Source organism: Balaenoptera borealis, assembly GCF_965194805.1.
Source record: "Balaenoptera borealis genome assembly, chromosome: 4".
NCBI lineage: Eukaryota > Metazoa > Chordata > Mammalia > Artiodactyla > Balaenopteridae > Balaenoptera > Balaenoptera borealis.
This window is the reverse complement of record NC_138861.1, coordinates 48,854,054-48,880,876: the sequence shown is the minus strand read 5'-3', so window position 1 is coordinate 48,880,876 and position 26,823 is coordinate 48,854,054. Positions and strand designations below refer to the sequence as shown.

The window sequence follows — 26,823 nt, the reverse complement described above, 5'->3', positions numbered from 1 at the left end:
AGAGATGGGGCTACAGGAGTAGGTGAGGGCCCAGATTAGAGGATACTTGTAACCAACTTAGTACACTATTTTAAGAGCAATGAGAAACCGCTGATGTATTTGAAGTAGTAGGTGTGAAATATTCACAAGTGTGTTTTTTAAAAAATCATTCTGGGGCTTCCCTGGTGGCGCAGTGGTTGAGAATCTTCCTGCCAATGCAGGGGACACGGGTTCGAGCCCTGGTCTGGGAAGATCCCACATGCTGCGGAGCAACTGGGCCCGTGAGCCACAACTACTGAGCCTGCACGTCTGGAGCCTGTGCTCCACAACAAGAGAGGCCACGATAGTGAGAGGCCCGCGCACCGCAATGAACAGTGGCCCCCGCTCGCCGCAACTAGAGAAAGCCCTCGCACAGAAACGAAGACCCAACACAGCCAAAAATAAACAAACAAATAAATAAATAATTTTTAAAAATTAAAAAAAAATCATTCTGGCTGTTGTATGAAGAAAAAACTGACAGGGACAGGAATGAAAGTTAGGCTATTATTGTTAGAAGGTTATTGCAGTGGCTTAGGATAGAAAAGATGATAGGAAATAAAGAAAGAAAGGAGGAATAAAAGGAGGGAGTGTGAGAGGAAAGGAGAAAGGAAAGAGAGAAAAGAAGAAAGTAAACTCTTAACTTCAAATGTCAAGTAACAATAAAGAAAAAATATTTTCTATCATATTAAGCAAAAAACTAATTCCCACCACATATACACAACTTCTACAAATCAATAAAAGACTAACAACTCAATTTTTAAAATGAACAATGGACAGTTTATAAAAAAGAAAATACAAGTATTATAAAAATGATATGACAACATGCTTATAATTAGAGAATTAAAAGTTAAAATAATATTTTGAGATTGTTTCATCTATAATATTAGTAACATTGCGTAACATCAGTAACATTGAATGTCAGTTTGGGAGTTTAAGAAGTGTCGCGTGACAAAATCGTTAAACAGGGTTTTTACTCAAAATGTTATATACTGTTCGTGGAAATTCACATTCCACTCTCACATAAGACATTTAAAAACCCTTCAGTAAAGAAATTACATTTAATTTGGCTTAACCCAGTGTTGCAGGCTGAGTCTTCAGAGAGCAAACTCTCTTACGAAGCTTACTGGGGACTGGTCGTCTTCCGAGAGCTACAGCTGATAACAGGGGGTGCTGCTACAGAACTGCACTCACTCTTGCAGTGGGATGATAGGATCCCAGAAGAGCAAATGTCTGAGGGTGGCACCCAGATGCAAGGACAGAATGGCTTGACTCACAGGGATCAATGGAGATAGCAAATAAAACATAGGGTTCCTAGGGGGAAACAAATGGACAGCCAGTTAGGATAATCCTTAATTTATATAGTCAAGGAGATCATAAATGGATGAGCAGAAGACTGAAGTCAGACCTCCAACAGGAAGGTCACGATCCTTTGCCCAATCTCCAGACCTGAGGCATTCTCAGACCCAGAACTCACTCGCTTAAGTAGCGGCTGGGATTACATTAGGAAAGACTGTAAAAGACCATGGAAAATGTATGTAGTAATTCCCCAATCTTTCCCCCAGGGGATCATAGCAATTCACTCAGTTCATGATACACTGGAAAAAGAGAATACCCAGATTTTTTGAGGGCTGTTGTACACAGGGTCTGAGTTGATGCTGATACTTGGTGTCATTATGAAGATGAGATAATAAACGGAGTTCTGGCCAAGTCTGTCTCATGGTTTTCATTCACATGAGACAGACAAAAATATTAATTCATTGTCTCTATGTAGGGCTATAAACCTCCTGCTCCCTGTTATAATGAAGGTAACTGGACCATCTGGATATTCTATAGAGCATCACATTAATTCACTATATTGATGATATCATATAAATCAGACCTGATTAACAAGAAGTAGCTAGTATTCTGAGTGCCATAGTGAAATTAATGTGCTCCAGAGGGTAGGAGATAAACTTTACAAAGATTCCAGGGCCTCACTGATCTGGGTCATGCTCAACCATCCTCTTCAAATTAAAGAGCAAGTTATTTACCTTGTATATCTTAGTATGAAAGAAGAATCACAACACGAGGTAGGACAATTTGGAATTTTAATGTAGCATATTTTGTTTGGAATATAGCACCAACCCATTTATTGGGTGATAAGAGAGACTGCTAGATTAGAGTTGATCCCAGAGTAAAACATAAAAAATAAAAAGGTTTTTATTGAAGGTCCAAGCTGTGGTATAAGCAGTTCTTCAGTTTGGGCCAGATAACCTAGCAAATCTTGTGGCAGTAGAGGTATCTTTGGTAAAGAAAGACACCAAGCAGAATTTGTGGCAAGCCCCCCTAGGGGAATTGCAGCACAGAGCCTTGGGCTTCTAGAGTAAGAGTATATCATCTGTAGCATAGAATTAGGCACCTTTTACAAACAGTTTCTGGCATGTTCCTGAGCTCTGGTGGAGTCTGAGCATCTGATCATGGGACATGAAGTCGTAACTGCAGATGATGAGCTGGATACGGTCAGACCTATCCCATTGGGTCATTAGGTTAGGCTGGCTGAGACAGATATGGAGCCCCTCAAAGGAAGACTTGCCAACCAACAGTAGGAAGTACAGACAACTTCCAACTATCTGCTCCTTCAGGGTCTGCCTCAGCAGCAGAGAGACACTCAACCCAAGGTTATACCATTCTCAGTGCCCACACCTAGTGACTGCGACAGACAAGGGAGACAAGGCCTGGCTCTGGCAGCCTGTTGCAGGACACCCCAATGACACCGTTTGTTGCAGAGCTCCCAACCAGGTCAGCCCAGGCCTTGGTGGACTGCGTGGAAGTTTGACTTCCTCCTCTGCCGAGTCTTGCTTCCTTCCACTTCGTTTCACAAACACAATTTTTTTTTAACTATTTTATTTATTTATTTATTTATTTATTTATTTGGCTATGCCAGCTTTTAGTTGTGGCATGCAGGATCTTCACTGCGGCACATGAGATCTTTAGTAGCAGCATGCGGGATCTTTTAGTTGCAGCATGCAAACTCTTAGTTGCGGCATGTGAGATCTAGTTCCCTGACCAGGGATCAAACCCAGGCCCCCTGCACTGGGAGTGCAGAATCTTAGCCACTGGACCACCAGGGAAGTCCCAAATGCAGATTCTTTAAAAACATCTTGCACCCCAACTTTTTCCTAAAGTCTGCTTCCAGATAACCAGTTCTGAAAATACTTGTAAAATGGAAGTGATGTATCTATCTGGTTCTGAGGGCACAAGAAAGCTGCACAAACATGTGGCCCAGATTCCCATGTCATTCACCACTGTTGTTCCAAGACTTCTCCCTCAGCTCACACTTAGGACCTAACTGGGGCTTGAGTGGGGGTAGGTTTCCCCATGACCAGCTAGTGAAGAACAAAAACTAAACTTAATTCACAGATGGGTCAGCTCAGTATGTTGGTGCAAGCTGATCAGAGACAGTTGCTAGTGTACAGTGTTACTCAAGTTGATTCTAAAAGAGAGCAGTGAGAGGAAATGCCCCCAGTAGGTAGAGCTCTAGGCAGTACATCTGGCCATCCGTTTTGCATGGAGAGAGGAGTGACCAGTGTAAGAATACACATAGTCTGTGTGAGGCAAATTGCTTAGCTGTTGATCAGAGCCTCCTTCTAACCAAAGCTGATCTAGCTGCTATCACTGTGGACTGTCCAGTATGTTAGCAGCAGAGACAAATCTAAGCCTCCAATACAGAACCATCCCTCATAGACACCAACCAGCCTATTGATGTGACATGGATAAAAGGGCAATGCTTTATTTTGATCAGGATTGACAAATATTCCCAATATGGGTTGAGATCCCTCATAACATTGTTTGATAACAGATCAAGGGACCCAATTTTTAGCAAAGGAGGTTTAGTAGTAAGCCCATGATAATAAAATCCACTGGTCTAACACACACCTCACCACCCAAAGCTGCTGAGCTGATAGAACCGTGAAATGGCTTCTTGAAGATACAGCTAAGGGCCAGTTTGGAGATGACACCCTGTGAAGACAGAACACTATCCTTTAGGACGTAATATACTCATTAAACCAATATCCTTTATTTGATGCTGTGTCTCCAAAAGGTAGAATATATGGGAACAAAGGAGTAGAAGTGGGAGTTTTCCTGCTCATGATCATCATTCCAGGAACACACTTGAGGAATTTTTGCTTCCTATCCTTGAATCTTTAGGACCCGTGGGTCTAGATATCCTGACTCTCAGTAAGTACTCACTCCCACCAGGAGGTACATTGAGTCCCACTGAACTTAAAGCTATAGTGGCTGTCTGGTCACTTTGTATTCCTTGTTCTGGTAGACTAGCAAAAGGAAGTTAATATACTGGCAGAGATAATAACTCTGGTCATCAGGAGGATAAAGGACTATTGCTACATAGTGGGGGCAGTAGAATTATGATTGATACTCAGATATCAATCATAATTGATATCTCTTAGTATTCCTGTGCCAGTTTCAACTCTAAATGCATAAATTCAGGAACTTTGGTCTGATAAAGACATGGTAATTAGGGGCCTAGACTTTCCAGGACTGAGAGTCTTGATCACTCTAGCACGCAGGCTATTAGAACTGGAGAAGTGCTAACCAGCAGGGAGAGAAGATGGAATGGAAGGTAAAAGCAGAAGATAATGAGTGAAAGTTATGATCTCAGGATCTACTGTAGCAACAGGGGCTGTAGTTTTTCCTACTAATCCTCCTCTTAGGTTTTCCAGAAATTGTGACCAACCAGAATCCCAGGGAAGCAACACTTGCACAGAGTGAGCTTAATGTGGGAAGCAAGTGGATTTCATCACTGCAAGGGGAGGACTGTTGATGCCCACCCAGATCCCTTTACTCCATTGGTGCCCCCAGCCCTCAGCTCTTGTAATTGCTCTTACTGGCTCACATTTGCCCCTTTCCCGAGAGAATTGTCCTTTAGCAACAGGAGCTCCTCCCCCATAGGATGTTAGGTACTCCAGAAACCTCAGCTGCAGCCAATCCACAGCTAATAACTGCCTAATACAGGAATACAAAAGGCTGGACTCCTTTCCTCAAGGTAGGACTAACCTTTTGGTGCAACTAATACTCTAGAACTCCCCATAGGATCAGGTTGAAGCTAGACTTCAGCTGAGAGCATATTCTGGCTTAGCTTTTTTCCCTTCTCCTATCCTGATTCCGTCACTCCCTTTCTCCTGAGAGTGTTCCCATAATAAATCACTTGCATAAGAATCCCCACCTTAGGTTCTGCTCCCAGGGAACCCAAACCAAGTCACTGCACCTAAGCTTCCTCATCCATATCTACTACTATTGACCTTTTGTTACAGAGAAGGAAACTGAGGTGTAATTATAAATTCCTTTTAAAAATGCTTAGAACATGCCTGACACATTAAATGTTCAATAAGTGCTAACTATTACTCATACTCTGCAAACCTTTTGAAAAAACAATATGCACTTGCAAAATTTAGTTTGCTCCATTTTGACAAATTAGAGTCATAATCCCCTATCAGGCTCAAAGAAAGAAATTATCTATCTTATTGTTTTCTCATAAAGAGAAATTTAAAAATTGCTCATCCACAGGTCCTTTGCACTGTGCAATACAGACCTACCCCCAAGTACTAGCTATGATATTTGTGTCTCACTTATCCAACATGTAGTTCTATGTAAGGGACCCTCATTAATCAAAGGTAAAGATTCCTCCTGATTTACAAACTTTCAACAAACTCAATTTTGTCTTAAATAGTTTTGTTTTGGGTGTATATGTATAGTGATTTGGAAATGAGATAAACACAAAGAGAGAGCAATAATAAGCCAAATAACTTTCTAAAATGTTGTCCACCTAATCCTAAGAAATAAATCTCAGTGCTTTAAAAGGATTACCTTTGAAATTGTACTTCAAAATTAAATTTACCCTGCCCTCAAGAGGCGAGGGTTTATGGCCATTTACTGAACACTCATGACAAATCTATCATTTATCTAACCTGTCTCATAAACTATTCCAAATCAGAGTAGCTTAAAATAACACACAACGTTTTTTGTTTATGTTTCTGTGGGTCAACAGTTTGTGCTGGGTTCAGCTGGGTGATTCTTCACCGGTCTCACATGGAATTACTCTACAGCTACAGGAATAGACAGGTTTGACTGGAGTCTTAGTTTATCTGAGCTGCTATAACAAAACATCATAGGCTGGGTGACTTGAACAACATACATTTCTCCTAGTTCTGGAGTCTGGAAGTCCAAGATCAGGACACCTGCAGATATGGTATCTGGTGAGAACTTACTTCCTGATTCATGGATGGGCTGTCTTCTGTGTCCTCACACAGCAGAAGAGACAAGGGATCTCTCTGGAACCAGGGCACCAATCCCATTCATGAAGGTTCCATCCTCACAACCTAATCACCTCCTAAAGGCCCACCTCCAAATACCATTATACTATATTGTGTACTGGGATTTAACATATGAATTGGGCAGGAGGGACACAAAATTTGGTCTATAGCAACTGGGCTGGTTGGGCTAGCATGGCCTTCCTCCCATGTCTGGTGATTGGTATGGGCTATAGGGCCTCTCTCTACCTGGTCTCTCATTCTCAAGAAGCCTTCTTCACATGGAAGTCAAGGAGTTTCAAGAAGATAAGAACAAAAACTCATGGCCTCCTGTTGCTTAAGCACAGAAGCACCACAACATCATTTCAACCACCTTTTTTTTTTTTTTTTGGCTGCCTTGGGTCTTCGTTGTTGCACGCGGGCTTTCTCTAGTTGTGGTGAGTGGGGGCTACTCTTTCGTTGCGGTGCGCGGGCTTCTCACTGCGGTGGCTTCTCTTGTTGCAGAGCTTGGGCTCTAGGCTCGCGGGCTTCAGTAGCTGTGGTGCGTGGGCTCGGTAGTTGTGGTTCGCGAGCTCTAGAGCACAGGCTCAATAGTTGTGGTGCACAGGCTTAGTTGCTCTGCGGCATATGGTATCTTCCCAGACCAGGGCTCAAACCCGTGTCCCCCTGCATTGGCAGGCAGATTCTCAACCACTGCGCCACCAGGGAAGTCCCTACATTTACCACTTTAAAAGTAGAAAGCAGACTAATAAATAGAGCTTTGTGAACAAAGACAGATGCAGCACTAATTACACATCATCTCATTTTCCCATCTGTGATCCAGGGTGAAAATATTCTCAAAGTCTGAGCCTTCTATTGTCTGGATGTATAGCTGATGGAATTGAGGATTGATAACCACTAGACCATGACTGGGCTGGGCTGGGCCCAGTGCCAAGGCTCTAGTTCAAGGAGCATCGAAGGAATAAGATTGATCTTGCTGTCATATAAATTAGTGTTTTTCAAATCATATAAATGAGCAATGAAATCAATTTAGGGAGCTACCACTAGTATTTCTTAAATGAAATGAACAAATTACAATAGAATAGAAACTATCTGTAATGTCACCACAGCACCCACAGGCTATGACTAGAGCTCAAATATTTAATTATGTAGCCAGTCCCACTAGCTCCTGTCAACCAGAGAAGACTAGCTCTTCACTAGTCCCTTTTGCCCCATCTGTTAGATTACTACAGAGATTCAATGTTTATTGGATTACATCCTTCTAAAACCCAACTTTTGGAGTGGGGTCCTGATGATATATTGGCTTATTTGGTTAATAGTATTTATTTGGTTATAATCTTACTTACTAAGCTGAGCCAAATTCAACTAATATTAGAAACAAAGCCTTCTTAAAGCCAGTGCAACATTATCTAAGAGTCATTGTGCTTTTTAAATCACATCAGAGTCAATAACTAATCTCAAACTTAGTGATAAGATTTATACTAAATTCTTACTTTAAGGGAAATAATCAAAATATTTTGTTTAAAATTCCTGTACAGAAGTTGAAACCAACTTTCCTTTTTCTTTACCTTTCAAGATGAAATAATCCTATAGAACATGGAAAAAAAGGTCCTATTTAAGTAAGGAACTAGGGAATTCATCAGTCCCTTCAACCATCTAAAGAGATATGGATACAGAATAATACCCCTCTTCCCTGGAGTTTGCACTTCTGGCAATCTCAGTCACTTTAAGCAAAACTAGACCCTAGATATAAATGTAAAGGCTCTAAGTAACTTCTAGATGGCCAAAATAAAAGTCACAAAATCTACGTGCTAAAATCCTTTCAGTTTATTAAATAATTTTTACCTATTTTACATTTTTATTGATTTTCCAATCATAGCACACTTAAGGCAAAAAATGATGAAAAGAAGTTGCAGTTAGAGATAAGCATAGTGATAGCAACAGAAATGGTAGCTAACAACCCACTAAGTTGAGAGATAGGAAAATTGTCAAAACTCTGATAAGAGGACACCAAAAGCATAGCAGTGTATGGTCATTTAGTATAAGCACCAATGTACCCTTACATATTTAGCCTACATACATACCATCATGAATGATTCTCACAAACATAATAATAATTGAAAGGAACCAGACCAAAATAAAAGTATATGCTGAGTGATGCCACTTATTTAAAATTAAAAGATAGGCAAAACAGATCTATGGTGTTAGGAATTCAGGTCACGGATTACCTTTGAGATGGAATCAGTATGGGAGAGGGCATAAGTTGGGGGGGTGGGGGGTGCTTCTGAATTACTAGTAATGCTCTTATTCTTGATCTGGGTAATATTTTCACTTTGTGAAAATTCATAGGCCTGTACACTTACATTTTGTATGTTTTTCTTTACGTATACTATAGTCAATAAATTATGTATAAAAGAGGTGATTAGGTAAAAGTAAGTTAAAAATGTGATTATGCATTTTATCTCTGTGGTGATCATATTATAGAGCATAAAATTGGAAGTTGTGTTGGTTCAGTTCCCACAAAAAGCAGCTGGCAAGACAAGATTAAATATGTAAGGATTTTATTCAGGGAAATGCTTGTGTGGGAGACCTTGAGAAGAGAGCCAGTGAGGCTGGGAGAGCCATAACCACCATGCATTCTGTCTTGAGTGAAGAAGGAAAGGAGGTTGGGTGGAAGTGTCCTACACCGTGGTGTAGCCTAAGGAAGGTTCAGCGAGGCCATTGGAGAGACCCATGGCCCCCAGGAATGTGCCTGCGTTAATATCCCTGCCATGCTCAGTCACTGGCAAATGCAGCAAAGAATTTCAAGCACAGAAGCTGACCCTTTGGTCAAGCTCTTTGTGTTGGATGTATGCAATGTCTACTTTTATGGCCACTACAGACACTTTGGCAAGGTATTTTCTTTTTTTTTATTAAAATAGAATTTTTTTAGTTTCTAAATTTTTATTCACTTTTTAAATTTACATACAGTAAAATTAACTCATTTTTAGGGACAGTTCTATGAGCTTTGACAAATGCATACAGTCATATAGCCACAACCACTGTTAAGAAATTTATCAGTTCCCTCAGCCTAAAAATTCCCTCATGGTATAACTTTAAAGTGACCCTCTCATCCCATCCCCAGGCCCTGGCAACAACTGATCTGTTTTCTGTCCCTATAATTTTTCCTTTTCTAAACTATAAGTGAAATCATATGTTATATTGAGTCAATGCTTTTGAAACTAATTCATATTCTTACATGCATCAATACTCTCTTTTTTATTTCTTTTTTTACATCTTTTTTATTTCTGAGCAGTATTCCACTGCACTGATGTACAACAATTTGTATCCATCTATCAGTTGTGAATATTTAGTTTGTTTCCCATTTGGGGCAATTACGGATAAAGCCACTGTAAGTATTTGCATATATGTTTTTGTGTAAACAGAGTTTTTTTCTCTCTTAGGTAAATATCTAGAAGTAGAATTGCAGGGTCATGTAGTAAGTGTATGTTTAATATTAAAAGAACTGTCAAACAGTTTTCCAAGTGGCTATATCATTTTTACATTTCCATGCACAATGTTGTTCCACATTCTTATAATCACTTGGTATTTGTCAGGGTTTTTTGTTTTTTATGTTTTGTTTTAGCAATTCTAATAGGTGTGTGGTACTATCTCATCTTGGATTTAATTTATATTTCTCAGGTGACTAATGATGTGGAGCACCTTCTCACGTCTTTAGTTACTATTCACGTATCTTTGGTGAATGTCTGCTTAAGTCTTTTCAAGTATTGCATATTTTAATCCATGGGGAAAAAATCTGCCTTCCAGCCCCAAAATTTCTATGCCCAAACATTTTCTGAGGTTCAAGTGTTTATTTTATATGAGAATAAAAACAAAACCTTTAAGGGAGATCACCTCATCTCCCTTTAAAATATGAATTGTTGACCGGAAACAAATAGACTTCTGACTATTTCCCTAGCAAAGATGAGTTCATTGGGGATCAGCAGAGAATTGCAATTTCGGGTCTGCAACCATGGCAAGCTACATACAAGTCCCTGCACTACAAGGAAAGGAGAATGTTTTTATAAGGAGGAAAATGAAGTTGGGAGGCTTACAGTAAACAAAGCAACCACGATTTTTCATTAGTTGAGTCCTTGCCAGGAAAGGAGTCTTTCTTTTTCCTGTTGGGCTCTGCTATCATCACAGAGTGTGAGCGCTCCTTCTTCTGGTCTCCCAACTGTATTTAACTGAGGTTTCTGTTTATTAATTGTTATATTTCCCTCTTTTGATCAAGATCTTTCTCTGAAAGCATCGCTGATGAAGAGTCAGGCTTTCCAGTTTCAGAAGCTTTTTCCCTCAATTGTCAGGAAAGACCGTTCCTGGTTGTTGTGTCTCACGCTGGAGGGAAAGTGCACAAATTGAAAACCTATTAATGTCACACTCAAGTAACAATGAGGAGTAGGAGGGAGAACTCTCAGGTACTTTTTATCTACATCTTTATCAAGATGATAGACTTTATGATCATCCGAAGCATTACATCAACATAAAAGGTTTAGCAACAAATTCCCAACAGGCCTGGTCAGGATGTCCTGGGAATGCTGTCTCATCAGATGTTGTCTACTTCAATTCCAGGAAATATTTATTTTCAGGTTATCAGATAATGTGCAGGTTCAGACAGGATTTGACATTTTTTTTAGCTGTGTCACATGGATCCAAGAGTCTATTCCTTGGAGTTTGTCAGCACAAGAGTTGGTTAGCAGTACCTAATTGGGTCTTTCCAGTGAGGCTGAAGAGAGTTCTTCGGGTGTTGTCTTTTCCAATAGGTGAAATCTCCAGGTTGCAAGGTGTGATGCTTAAGGTCTGCCTCACAATAGCACACCGTGAAAAGACTGCTCTACCAATACATGGTTATAGAAGCAATTAGGCCTTGCAATATTGGAGTATCTCTCCTTTCATCAGTTGTGAGTCAAAAGAAGAAGGAGTCAAGGCATCCAGTGACTGTCTCAAAGGATGAGAGCTTATGAGTTCCAAAAGGGGTGGATCTGAGATTTAGAGGGACCAATGGCAATGTTTTTGGCCACATTATTTGCAGGGCCTCTATAAATTTTGCCAATTGAGTCTTAATAATGCCATTACTGCATTTGACTAAACCAGAGGTTTGAGGGTGGTAAGCACAGTGAAAGTGTTGTAAAACGAGCCAAACAACACAGACTTGTTGAAACACTGGGCCAGTAAAATGGGTTCCTCAATTACCATGAAGTTTGAGAGGAGTTCTCCAGGTAGGGGTAATCTTTCCCAAAAGGACTTTAGCCATAGAAGAAGCAGTAGCAGCCTGTCTGCAAGCGAAGACTTCAGTCCAGTGTGAAAACATACAGACTATGACTAAAACATATTTATACCCACTCAGTAAAAGAATCCATTTGCCAGACCTTTAATGGTCCATTTAGTTAGAAATGCACATGAGGAAGAAACATGTTTTTTTTTTTTTTTTTTTTTTTTAGAAACATGGTTTTTAAACATAAAATCAGCCAGAGTCATCTGGGGGTAGAAGCGCCCTCAAAATACCTAGATAACTGGGATCCCATTTTCTAGAGGTTTTTCCTCTAGAGTAAAGAACAATTTTCAAAAGCTCAAACAATTTACAGCACAATGGCTCAATTCAAACAGCTTTCAAGCCAATAGCAGCTGGTCTTAAGGAGGCAGCTTGGTCCTGGATGATCCAGGCTGAAGGCTTTTTTTAGCCAGTCTCCAGAAGACAGAAGTCTTCCAAAAGAATAGGCTAAAGGCTGAAAAACCTGAGAAACCATTTCAGAGAAACAACTCCTGTTCCTGAAGGAAGGTATGTATTCTTTGAACTATAAATTCAAAGAATATGTAATTCTAATAATTTATCATAAGGATATGTATAAATATATATATCTGTACACATATACATACCAACACACACATGGACATGAAATACAGTGTTGTCTGTGATATAAGAATGTTGAAAATAATATAACTTCAACAATATGGGATTGTTGAAATAAAATATAATAAGTCCATATAATGGAGTATCATGTGGTCATTTAAAATGATGTTTCAGGTATAGATCTACAGATTTGAAAAAAAGTATTCATGACAAATCACTATGAGAAGAAGGCAGATCACAAAAGATATTATTGTATGTTCCTTTTTGTTTTAGTATATGTGTGCCTATAAGTGTGCATTTGAAAATACACAAAGAGTTTTCATTGGTTATCTCTGGATAAATGCAATAACTGATGTTTTCCTCTATGTATTTCTGATTTTCTGTAATGAGTATTGCTTCAGTAATGGGCAAGGGGAGGGAATAAAAGCAAAACATTACAGAGAAATAAAAACATCATATTTAATTATTAATAGTGATGGATGAATCATCAAGAAAAAGTTTAAATGTGTTTGGTATACTTATTAAAGAAGGCAGATTCATATTAAATATTAAAGTTTTTTTTTCTTTATTGGAGTATAATTGCTTTACAATGGTGTGTTAGTTTCTGCTTTATAACAAAGTGAATCAGCAATACATATACATATATCCCCATATCTCCTCCCTCCTGTGTCTCCCTCCCACCCTCCTTATCCCATCCCTCTAGGTGGTCACAGAGCACCGAGCTGATCTCCCTGTGCTATGCTGCTGCTTCCCACTAGCTATCTATTTTACATTTGGTAGTGTATATATGTCCATGCCACTCTCTCATTTCGTCCCACCTTACCCTTCCCCCTCCCCGTGTCCTCAAGTCCATTCTCTACATCTTCGTCTTTATTCCTGTCCTGCCCCTAGGTTCTTCATAACCATTTTTTAAAATTCCATATATATGTGTTAGCATACGGTATTTGTTTTTCTCTTTCTGACTTACTTCACTCTGTATGACAGACTCTAGGTCCATCCACCTTAGTTTAGTAAGTTTCATTTGTATAGAGAAAACCTCATTCTTATGAAGAAAAAGGAGATGAGGTATATCTGTGTGTGCATATTTGCATGTATATGCCATGAATGTGTGCGTGCCTGTCTGTGTATTCTACAAAGTAAACCTGGGACTCCCTAGCCTTTTCCACGTAGTCATAGAGAATATGTGACACAGAGGACAATTTTCTGATTCATCCCAAAGCCTGCACCAGCATTGGTAAAATATCTTTATTCTTATTTTAATACAAGCATTGAATTCACAGAGGAACTCGTACTTCAATAGTTTCCCTCAGTTTGGGTCAAAGAGACCTACTTTTGCATTACATAGTTACAGAAACCATATGAACCTTTTTTTTTTTTTTTAAAGGTTTATTGATTGATTGCTATGTTGGGTCTTCGTTTCTGTGCTAGGGCTTTCTGTAGTTGCGGCAAGCAGGGGCCACTCTTCATCGCGGTGCGCGGGCCTCTCACTATCGTGGCCTCTCTTGTTGCGGAGCACAGGCTCCAGACGCGCAGGCTCAGTAGTTGTGGCTCACGGGCCTAGTTGCTCCGCAGCATGTGGGATCTTCCCAGACCAGGGCACGAACCCGTGTCCCCTGCATTGGCAGGCAGATTCTCAACCACTGTGCCACCAGGGAAGCCGCATATGAACCTTTTAGCCACAAAGCATGTGTCCCAAAGACATGATATTCACAACAGAAATTTCAAGCTTCGAACTGTGGCTTTCATAGCTCATATGGTTGTGTAGATTTCTTTTCACTTAAAGCTAGAAAGATGATTCCTGTAATACTTTATCTTCTTTACCTTTTTAAAATAATCTCAGACTTACTGAAACCCAGAACACAAGCATTTTTCTAAACAGAAGGTAGTTTCCAAGTCGTTCGAAAACACTGTACTTTTCAAAGCAGTCTCAATGAAAGTCACAGTAATCTGATACGCCATGAAGCTCTAGTGATTTAGAAAACATGGACCAAGGTGTCAATCAGATCAGAGACACCACCCACAATAGAGGACAAAGAAGACATACAAGCAGCATATTCTAGGACGATTCTGGTTCCCTCTATTGCCCCCATTGAAGGCTCTCCTGCTGCTTTCTGGTATTTTGTTAATGAATAGAACAGTAGTAAATTCCATTAGGAGCTCGAAAACATTTTTATTTCATTCTAGGGGCACAAAAGGAGGTCTCCTTGTGAGTTATTAAAGTATGGAGACAAAAATCAAAGAAGCTCAGCAAAAATTTTCACATTCCCCAGGAAATGATGATGGAAACCAAATCAGTCTCTGACTGCTCCAAAACAAATAAAACTAATGCTTTGTTTGTCCATTTTACCCTTGATCAGTATATCACCAAAAGCAGAAGCATCAGTGGCATTTTTCAAATAAAACAACAGCTAGAGTAAGGAGTGCTAACAGATAATATTTGTTCTAATTTGAGTCAAATACGGTAGAACTTGTTACAGTAATAACCCACACAATGTCATTTTTTAAGTTCATCCAAATTCTTAATATTTCAGTCATCTTTCATAGTAACTTTTATTTACATTTTTATTATAACAATTTTAATGTATTAGAAATATATGTATATAATCAATTCAACCCTCACAACTGTGTCTATGTCAAAGAAAGAAAACTAAAGTACTAGGAAGCTAATGAGCTTTCCTAAGGTCACACATAATTAACAGGTGTTAACACCTTTTGTTGCATTTGCTTTAAATCTTTTGTTCTTTTCATAAATAAAATATTACACACATAGCTGAAGTCCCTGTTTTATTCCTCTGTGAATCTACTCCTTGCATCCCAGAAGAAATCACTATCCTAAAGCTATGTATCTTTCTGTTACATTACTGTACTTTTATTACACACATATGTATTCATAAACAATATATAGGATTGTTTTCTGTGTATCATTCTGCATTTGCTTTGTTTACTCTATGTTTCTGTGACATAGCCACTTTAAATCATATAAATCCAATGCATTCATTTAGCTGCATTATAGTAGTCCATTATATGAATGTTCCACAGTCAAATTATTCTTTCTCCTATTGACAGATATTTAGGATGTTTCAAATTTTTCAATACTAAAAGCAATGCCACTGAGCAGACTTCTCATTTTCAGTCAGTCCTACCAGTGAGCTTGGAAGTTGGCAATCCACCCTAACAACAGGTAAAAAGTTGAAAATCAACAACTCTTCTGAGATCCATCAAAGAAATGAGGTCAAAGGGCAAACTGCTGCCCCCAAAATTGGAGAAATGCATACAGAGAATTACAATTTACCAGAGCAGAAATCCATGAGCAGAAACTTCCATGAGAACCCGTGCTGGGTAGGAAAACCTGAACTGTAATTGAAGAATTGCTGGAGGCTCAGTGTGGACAAGCCCAAGAGTTAAAAATTGCAAGGGGCCTCCCTTCGGGTTCCCCACACTTTTATGAGTTTTACCATCAGGACCTCTACCAAGTTCTCACAGTGAAGAATGAAGGAAAGACCCCCTTGTGCTTCTTGCAGTGGGGAGAAGAAAAGTAACCATTTTTAAATCACTAGAGCATTCTGTTTTGGGGGGGTTTTTTAAATTTATTTATTTTATTTATTTATTTTTGGCTGCATTGGATCTTCGTAGCTGCGCACGGGCTTTCTCTAGTTGCAGTGAGCAGGGGCTACTCTTCATTGCAGTGCATGGGCTTCTCATTGTTATGGCTTCTGTTGTTGCAGCACACAGGCTCTAGGTATGCGGGCTTCAGTAGTTGTGGCACACGGGTTTCATTAGTTGTGGCTCACGGGCTCTAGAACGCAGGCTCAGTAGTTGTGGCACACGGGCTTAGCTGGTCCGTGGCATGTGGGATCTTCCCAGACCAGGGCTCGAACCCATGTCCCCTGCATTGGCAGGCAGATTCTTAACCACTGCACCACCAGGGAAGCCCCAAGCATTCTGTTCTTAACAAAGCTTGCCCTGTAAGAAACTATTTTACAAGACCCTAAACTACTGGGGTTTTATCAGAGCCTAATCTACTTGGTGGAAAGGAACTCCAGCCATTCAACCCCAACTCCAGCCTCCTTTAGCCATCCTGTCCCCCACCTAAGGCAGGGGGAAAAACTGAGAAGTACTTGTGAAGTTCACAGAGCAGGGGTGCAGGCTCAGTAGACGACTGAGACCAAATCATAGGACTATAGAACACGTCCCCTCCCCCAACACCCTACCACCACACCCCTAAAGGCCTATTTACATAAGTTCCTTTTACCCCATACATCATATCTGGCTTTTAACAGAAAATTACAAGGCGTACTAAAAGGCAAAAAACACAGTTTGAAGAGAATGAACTAGAATCAGAACCAGATTCAGATATGGCAGGAAAGTTGGAATTATCAGACCATGAATTTAAAACAACTATGATTAATGTGCTAAGAGCTCTAATGGGAAAAGTAGACACATGAAAGAACAGATAGGCAATATAAGCAGAGATGGAAATTCTAAGAAAGTATCAAAATGAAGTGCTAGAAATCAAAAACACTATAACAAAAATAATGTCTTCACTAGGCTCATTAGTATACTAGACACAGCTGCGAAAAGTATCTCTGAGCTTGAGGATATGTCAGTAGAAACTGAAAGCAAAAATAAAAATACTGAAAAAGGGACTTCCCTAGTGGCGCAGTGGTTAAGGATCCACCTGCCAATGCAGGGGACACAGGTTCGAGCCCTGGTCCAGGAAGATCCCACATGCCGAGGAACAACTAAGTCCTTATGCCACAACTACTGAGCCTGTGCCCTAGAGCCCATGAGCCACAACTACTGAGCCCATGTGCCACAACTACTGAAGCCCACGTGCCTAGAGCCCGTGCTCTGCAACAGAGAAGCTGCTGCAATGAGAAGCCCGTGCACTGCAATGAAGAGTAGCCCCCACTCACTGCAACTAGAGAAAGCCTGCGCACTGCAACGAAGACCCAACACAGCCAAAAAATAAATAAATGAATAAATTTATTAAAAACAAAAAACAGAACAGAATATCCAAGTACTGTGGGACAACTACAAAAGGTGTAACATACATACAATGGAATACCAGAAGGAAAACAAAGAGAGAGGGGAACAAAAGCAATATCTGAAGCAATAATGACTGAGAATTTCCCCAAACTAATGTCTGACACCAAAGCACAGATCCAAGAAGTTCAGAAAACACCAAGCAAGATGAATGCCAAAAAAAACAAACAAAACCCCCACTATGCCTAGGCATATCATATTCAAGCTGCAGAAAATCAAAGATAAAGAAAAAATCTTGAGACTTCGCTGGTGGTCCAACGGTTAAGACTCCACACTCCCAACACAGGGGGCCCAGGTTCAGTCCTTGGTCAGGGAACTAGATCCCACATGCCACAACTAAGAGCCCACATGCTGCAACTAAAAGAGCCCGCATGCTGCAAAGAAGATCCTGCACATGGCAACGAAGATCCCGCATGCCACAACTAAGACCCAGCACAGCCAAATAAATAAATAAATATTTTTTTGAAAAAAATCTTGTTATATGTCAATTATATCTCAATTTTTTTAAAAAAGAAAAGAAAAAGAAAAAATCTTGAAAGAAGCCAGAGGGAAAAAATACCTCAGCTATAGAGGAGCAAAGATAAGAATTACATCTGACTTCTCTTCAGAAACCATGCAAGCAAGAAGAAAGTGGATTGAAATATTTCAAGTATTGAGAGAAAAAAAAGCCACCAAAATAGAATTCTGTATCCTCTGAAATTATCCTTCAAAAGTAAAGGCGAAATAAAGATTTTCTCAAACAAAAATTAAGGGAATTTGTTGCCAGTAGATCTGCTTTGCAAGAAATTTTTTAAAAAGTTCTTCAGAGAGAAGGAAAATAATATAAGGTCTGAAACTCAGATCTACATAAAGAAAGGAAGAAGCGCTTCCCTGGTGGCGCAGTGGTTGAGAATCTGCCTGCCAATGCAGGGAACACGGGTTTGAGCCCTGGTCTGGGAAGATCCCACATGCCGCACAGCAACTAGGCCCATGAGCCACAACTACTGAGCCTGTGCGTCTGGAGCCTATGCTCCACAACAAGAGAGGCCGCAATAGTGAGAGGCCCGCGCACCGCGATGAAGAGTGGCCCCCGCTTGCCACAACTAGAGAAAGCCCTCACACAGAAACGAAGACCCAACACAGCCAAAAATTAATTAATTAATTAATTAATTTTAAAAAAATAAATAAAGGAAGAAGATCAGAGAGAATGAATAAGTGAAGGTATATAAAAACATTTATTTTTCTTATTCTTAGTTGATCTAACAGATAACAGTTTGTTCAAAATAATAATAGCAACAATATATTTGATGATTATTGCTTATGTATAAGTGAAATGAATGACAGCAATGATACAAGGGATGGGATAGCAGAATTAGGATTACTTGATGTATTAGGGTTCTCCAGAAACAGAACCAGTAGTGTGTGTGTGTGTGTGTGTGTGTGTGTGTGTGTATAATGAGGAATTGGCGTATCCAATTATGGAGGTTGAGAAATCCCAAGATGTAATCTGTAAGCTGGAGACTCAGGAGAACCCATGGTGCAATTTAGTCTGAGTCCTTAAGGCCTGAGATCTAGGGAAGCTGCTTGTGTAAATCCCAGTCAAAGGCAGAAGAAAATATGTTAAGTTGTCCTAGCCCAATCAGTGAGGCAGGGAAAAAAGGGGTGAATTGCTCATTCTTCTGCCTTTTGTTCAGTTCAAGCACTCAACAGATCGAATGATGCCCACTCGTATTGGGGAGGGCAATTACTTTATTGAGCCACCAATCAAATATTAATCTCATCCAGAAACACCCTCACAGACACACTCAGAAAAAATGTTTAGTCTGACCACCTCTTGGCCAATCAAGCTGACACAAAATTAACCATCATGCTTGGTTATTATAAAGTACTTGCAATACCCATGAAGTGGTACAATGTTATTTGGATTGGTTGTCAATGTGCATTGCAAATTCTAGAGCCACCACTAAAAAAAGTAAAAACATGGTAGCAATGCCAATTTCATAGATGCCATGGGTATTATTTGCCAAATGCTTTAGAAATTCTAAGATAAAATATATGAGAATTACATTACCTAACATATCCAGTAAAATTTTTATTTAAAAAAAAAATGCTACTGTGAACATCCTTGCATGGTTCTCCCTGAGCAGATATGGATGGAACTGCTGAGTCACATGGTCTTTAGGGGCATCTTCCACTCTGCTAAGCATTACCACATTATTCCCAAAGTGGCTGTACCAATTTGCACTCCACCAGCAGTTCTTGCTATTGTTCTCCATCCTTGTTGATACTTCTTACTGTCAAACTTTTAAATTTGGGAGTGTGAAATGATATACCTCATTTTAATTTGCCTTCCCATATTTATTAAATGTGGTTGATCGTCTTTTCATGTGTTTGTTAGCATAAACTTGCTCTTCTATGAATTACCTGTTCATATCTTTGTTCATTTTTTCTATTAGTTTGTTTTTCTTTTTCTTACTGAAGTGTAAGATTCCTTTATATGTCTTAGATAATAATCCTTTGTTGGTTCTATGTGTTATAACTAAATATCTCTTCTCAGTTCTTAGAACTCATCTTTCCACTTAGTTATGGTGCATGTTAAATTTTTATAACATAAACTGTCCTTATAAGTGGAAGTAAGATACTTACAAAAACATGCTATATAAACCAGGCCTCTGAATTACTCTTTCCTGTGTTTACTGCTTTTGTTATTATTATTTATTTTATTTTTCTTTAATAAATAGTATGTGTGCATAGCACAAAATTCAAAATACACAAAATGATAAACATAAACAATAAATGGTCTTCCATCCTCTGTTCCCCAAGATACTTAGTTCCTCTCCCCTGATGCAAACACTAGTGCTAATTTTTTTGTATCTGTGAAGACTGACCATGTATTTATAAACATTTATCAATATAGTCTTTTTTCCACAAAATGATAATATGCTACACCATTCCATTCCTTGCAGTTTTCTTATAAAATACGTATCTTAGAAATACACAAATATTTGTATTTCTAGACAGTCTAGGATATCAGTACAGTACATAGAGTGGCTTCTTTCTTTTTCAAACCTTCCTAGAATTAGAATTCCACATGTATGGGAGAAACTGTAGCCTAGTAAGACTATGTCAACTCAAGAGCCTCAGTTTGAGTCCCCTCTATTTATTAGGAGCAAGTTAGTTGTCCTCTCTGTGTCTCAGTTTCCCATTTTGTAAAAAGAGGATAATAATTATTCTTACCTCATATATTTGTTGTGAGAGTTAGATTGTATATGTAAAGTGCATACTATAGTACTTGGCACACACTAATATCCAAAGAAAGCTCTTATTATCCTCACGAACCATATTTTATTTAAACAACATTCTATTAAAGGCCATTTAGGTCACTTCCAAATGTTTCTATTATAAACGATACTATCATGAATGTCTATACACATTCATTTTGCTCATGTATGAGTATACTTTAGGATCAATACATAGAAAATATATAGCAGGATCAAAGGCTATCTGAATTTCTCAGTTAGCTAGATATTGTTAAGTTATCCTCCAAAGAGTCTGTATCAAATTACACTCTCACAGGACTTCCCTGGTGGTCCAGTGGTAAAGAATCTGCCTTCCAATGCAGGGGACACGGATTCGATCCCTGGTCAGGGAACTAAGATCCCACATGCCGCTGGGCAACTAAGCCCGCATGCCACAACTACTGAGCTCGCGCGCCTCAACGAGAGAGCCCACGTGCCACAAACTACAGAGCCCAAGCGCCCTGGAGTCCGTGCCTCACAACTAGAAAGAAGCCCATGCGCCACAACTAGAGAGAAGCCCACGTGCCGCAAGGAAAGATCCCACATGCTGCAACTAAGACCCGGCACAACCAAGAAAATAAATAAATAAAATAAATATTAAATAAATAAAGTCCTAAAATAAATATTAAATAAATAAAGTCCTTCTGTCAAAGACAAAGAAATCACTCCCATTTATTTTTAAAAAATTACACTCTCACCAGTAATGTAAGAGACTAAGTCTCCCTATGTCTGGTTAACCATGTATTATCAAACTTTTCTTTGCCAACTTAATATAGTGAAAATAAGTGGTATATTATTATGGTTATATATTTGTCTTTATCTTGAGTGAAGTGTTTTATCTGTTTGAGTCATTTTTATTTCCTTAGTAAAATTTCCTCACTTTTCTTTTAGCTCACAGTCTTTTTCTTTATTGATTTATAGGCTACTTTACATATTAAAAACAGTATTTTTATATAGTATATTTCAAATATTTTTCCAGTTTTATAATTTTTCTATGTTTACAATATTTTCTATTATATTTATTTTTATGAAAGTAAATTAAATCATTGTAATGGATTTCAGAAGGGTTGTGTCATTTGTAGAAAGGCCTTCCAAACACCAAGTTTATAAAACCATCTTGCACAATTCCTCTGCTACATAATCATTCTAATATTTTAATATTTATGCCTTTGACCCATCTGGATTTGCTTGGGGGCTGGGGGGAGATAGGGATCATGCTTTATGCTTTCTTTCAAAAAGCTATCCAATTGTCCCATGAGAATTTATTGAATAAAGCATCTTTTCTCCATTGATTTGAAATACCACTTTTACATTAAAATTCTATATATATTTGAGTCTATTTCACAACTTTGTATTCTTTCTATTCATATACCAGTACTACACTTAAATAATGTAGCTTTATTGTAGCATATACATATTAATATGTGATTGGCAAGTCCTGCCTAAATCATCTCTTTCTCTTTTAGCGTAGCTAGAATTTTCCACACTACAGTTTCTTGATCATTTTTCCACATGAATTTCAGAGTAAACTTGTTAGTTAAGACAAAACAGAACAAAAATTCTGTTAGTATTTTAGCTTAGATTTATAGATTAACTAAGGGAGAAATATCAGCTTTATAATATTAAATCTTCCTTTCCATGAACATGAAATGCCTCAGCATATGCCCCAGTCTTCTTTGTGTTCTTTAGTAATATTTTAATTTTTTTCACGTAGATCTTGTGAATTTTTGTTAATTTTATTTCTAGGTATTTCACCTTTTATCACTATTATAAATGAGCGTTTTTGTACTGCATCTTCTAACTGGCTGTTGTTTATTGTTCTTGGAGTATCATTTTGTTATCGCCAGATCTAATCCTCTATGAAATTTTTCTACCCCTGTAATCCATCAAAATCTTCTGAAGCTCTGGGCTGACCAAGAAGTACTAATCACAAGTACAAATGTCATCACGGTCATGAGGGTAACATATACCTCTTATTTATTTTATGAACTTTTAGAAACAAATTTAAGACAAAGAATGCTTTATTCAAAACCATCAGTGATTTCAGTGACTCATGTCACTGTGACTCCATAATGTACTAATTTTAAAATTATATCTTAATTTACCATACTATGCCATGAAATGGAAAAACTACCAGACACTAGTTCAACTTTAATGTGATATATGACCTATTTACGTAGCTTTGGGTATACCAAGAACAGTGGGCTCTCCCTAACCTGACCTCCAATGAGTAATGCATGCCTTTACATAATCCCCTTCAGTTCAGAAGAAACTATGACCTGCTTCTTAGCCAACAGAATACAGCAAGGGTAATAGGATAATGACTCCCTTGGTTAGGTTACATTATATGGCAAAAATGACAGTATCGCCACTCCTGTGATTATGTTACATTATATAAGAATGTCTTTCAGACTGGAGGGAGAGATTCTCCTGCCGGCCTTGAAGAGGTATGCAGCCATGTTGTAAGAAGGCCACGTGCCAAACACTATGTGAGACCTCTAGGTGCTAAAATTACCCTGGCTAATTGCCAGCAAGAAAATGAGGTCCTCAGTCCTATCATCTCAGAGACCTGAATTCTGCCAACAATCACAGGAGCTTGAAAAAGGACCCTGAGTTTCAGAAAGAAATGCAGCCCAGCTGGCACTTTGCAATCTTGTGAAGCCCTGAGAAAAGGACCTAGCTAAATTGTACCTGAACTCCTAATCTATGGAAACTGTGAGACAATAAATAATGTTGTTTTAAGCCTCTATGTTTGTGGTAATTTGTTACAGCAGCAATAGAAAACTAATACACTATGTCAAATCCTGTCCCCGAACAGTACAACTACAAACAGTAAATATCTCTTATAGTTTAGCAAATTTATGGTGAGGTTAGTTCTGAGTGAAAAATCAGTATAGTATAGTTTCATTCTCTTTCTAAATTTACCATTCTGTAAGGAATTCCAGAATAACCCCAGATGCTCCAAACTCAAAACTTTGACATAACTCCTTCATACCACATACTTCAAAACCTAAGCTAAATATTATTCATCAGCATTCAGAACTTGTCTAAATTGTAATCTCTTATAAGTGCAAGAGTCTATTTGAAAATTAAAGTATTATATTAATTTATAACTGACAATGGGGGGGGCGGAAACAGTCTTATTTTAGAATAACTGAAATGCTTCATTTATATTTGCCTCTTCAGTTACCCCTGGGGTATAAATTTCAGTGCTTTTTTTATGGTCAGAAACAAAACCACAATAGCCTACCCATGGTTACAGCTATAATAACATTTCCATGGCAAACCCAATTTTCTAGAATTTCACATAATACAGCTATCTGAACACTTACAATCTAGCATATGGGTTCAGACTTGACATTTACTGTCTCAAGTCTTAAAACAAACTGTTCCATCTCTTTCAAAAAGAACATTAAAATGTTGGCTTACAAAACAATACATTGGCTGACCAAACCCTTTTAATGCTTGCAGTCCTTGAATTCAAAACTGTTTTTTTTTTCATTAAAAGTTTTTTCTTTTTCTTCTCACAATATTGTAAAAGGCTACAAAATTAGTGTCTGACATGTTATATGGATATAAATCCTGGTATATTATTCACATGTTATATGGATATAAATCCTGGTATATTACTCATATATCAGTCACTCAAAAAAAAGGATCATATCCAAAGTCACAGTTTAGAAAGATCCTGTGAGTAGACAGAGTTTTCTGAAGAGGATGGGGCTTTACATCACAAAGACTTAAAGGAGCTTGCCCCTCACTCAGGATCAGAGAGAAGTATAGCCCACCGGTGAAGAAGGCAAGGCCAGACTCTATTTATTTGTAGAGTCCTCTTAACAAATAAGTTGTATTCATCATCCAGTTTTAACTTTTTATGTCCTCTACTGTTATTCCCAAACATTCTGGAAAGCTGGTACATAACAGCCTTGCATAATCTTAGCAGTCCTTTTGTGAATTACTAAGTATAATAAGATATATATTCTAGGGATAAGGCAGTGAGGAAAAGGGGACTTTAACCAAACCATCCTGCATTCGACCAGCATAGTAATAGCATGAATAATAAAGCTAACACTTACGTGACATCCTATGTGCAAAGCACCCTATGTAGATAGTAAGCCAAATAAACTGCTTTAAGTTGACTTCCCCTGAACCAGACTCTGAGGCAAGGATTTGTGTGCAAGTGATTTAATAAAAGCATTTTCAGGAGAAGTGGCAGTGGTGAAGTAGGACCAGAAATTGAAGGAGGCCAAGCAAAGAAGTGAGCCATGTCAGAGGGAAGATAACTCAATCCCACAGCAGCTCTGATGTAAAACATACCTCAGAGTTATGTCACCCAGTGTGTCTGATGGTTAGGGGGCAAGGATGATGGAGTTATTTACACTCTACAAGTGTCAGTCATTGATTAAAAGGCTGGGGTGGGGGCACACAAACAAATTTCCAAGTACCTTTGGAAATTTACAAAGCAGGTTCTGACAGCCAAGGGCAGTTGACAATAAAGACACCCAGTGCTAGCTCGGGAGTGACAGCTCATCTGGAACATGTGTGCACAGAAATGGAAACAAAATCTGAGGGTATTGGACAAGCCACTTACTATATAACCCTCACAACAACTCCAGGAAGTAGCTATACATTTTATACCCATTTTATAGGTGAGAAGACTGAAATACAGAAAGATTAAGTCAGAGACCCAAGATCCTACAGCTGATAAGTGTCAAGCCAGGATTTGATACCAGATCATCTGTCTCCAGAATCTGCACACTTACGCATTATATTATTAAGTCAAGTGCTAGAGCAGGACATGCAGGGGCCAAAGGCAGAACAAAACCATGGTTAGGAACTAAGCAGTAATAGAGAACAGGCAGAACCAGGAATGACTAAGATGCAGCCCAAATATACGAAAGCAAGGTGATCCTCAGTTGAGAAGGGTGAATAATAAGATCTTTCCATTACGTGGTTAGAGCCTATACAGGCACCAGACACTTGGGTTACACATAACATTCACTTTCACTCTAAGCTTGCAGGGGAGAGAAATTGTTGCAGGCAGGAAAGTAGCTGTGGGAAAGGGAAGGAACAAAAGAAAATTTTCCCTCCCTCTTCCCTTCCCCTCTCTAATCCCCACTTTCTCCTTCCCTTCTGCACACACTCTCATGCACATGCGCATGTACACACACACACACACACACAAATACACACACTGAAATCTGAAAGCTTCTTTCAGTGTGCTTCTGATATTTATTGAAAATAGAGATAATTGGCAGAGACATTAAATTCAACACACTATAGCAAGGAACAAAGTCAGAGAATTTCCTATAAGCTAAGCTTGGCTATCAAAATGGCTTGGGTAACAGATAGCTTTTTAATTAATTTTAAAAGCTCGTTGCTTCAATACATAATCTGAGACTCCCTGGGAAGGCTTGTGATCCATAATATATTTCTTTTGTCAACCAAGTTATTATTAAATCTACCATTAGATCTTCCCTCATTTGAATATTGTAGATTTTCAACTTTTAAAAAGTCTCCTATGGGTTTCAGCAACAGGACAGACTGAGCTGTATAGACTCCCCTCATGTTACCAAAATAACAAAATGCTGGATAAAATATAACCCCCAAAGTAGTTTTCAAAGCTGAGAAATAATAATAAGTTAGAAAGGTAAATCTCAAGTGTCAGAAATGAAGCAGGAACTCAAAGCCAGAGATGTGACAAAAGCAGCCAATGTCATGGATATGGAGGGTAGGGCCAGGAAAGAAGGCAAGGAAACCAAGTCCTGGAAGAGGCTGTCTCCAAGACGGGAAACCTAAATGGTAAAAAATCTCCACCTGACATGGTGAAAGTCTTCCTTGAGTAAGTAAAGCCCCATGGCTGAACCATGCTTGGATATATTTCTAAAGTTATATATATATATTTTTTAATATATTTATATATATACATATACATATATACATATATATGGAGAGAGACCAACAGAGAGAGAGTAATTAGCATAAGCATACACAAATAGACAAATAGAACCTATTTGGAGACACTGGAAAGAGACCACATATACCTGGGAACTGGATATATGGCACAGATCACATTAAAAATATCAGAGGAAAAGGGACGGAATGGCTGATGAATGCTGGTAGGCATATTTGATTATCCATAAAAATAAACTAAACTTAGATATCTATCTCACACCATACCCCAAATAAATTCCAGATAGATCAAAAACACAAATGTAAAAATCAAGTCTTCCAAAGACTATATAGGAGAATATTTTTATGACATTAGGTAGGGAATTATTTC

The 26,823-nt window shown here is 38.6% G+C and overlaps 1 long non-coding RNA gene across 1 annotated transcript; it reads right to left on the bottom strand.

Moving 5' to 3' along the window:
* Positions 1-2,884: 2,884 nt before the first annotated feature.
* LOC309628315 lies at positions 2,885-15,932 on the bottom strand. The gene is made up of 2 exons (XR_014244411.1): positions 13,886-15,932; positions 2,885-13,580 (listed from the first exon to the last, which is right to left on the bottom strand). It is a non-coding gene; the product is annotated as an uncharacterized lncRNA (long non-coding RNA).
* Between the last annotated feature and the right edge of the window lie 10,891 nt (positions 15,933-26,823).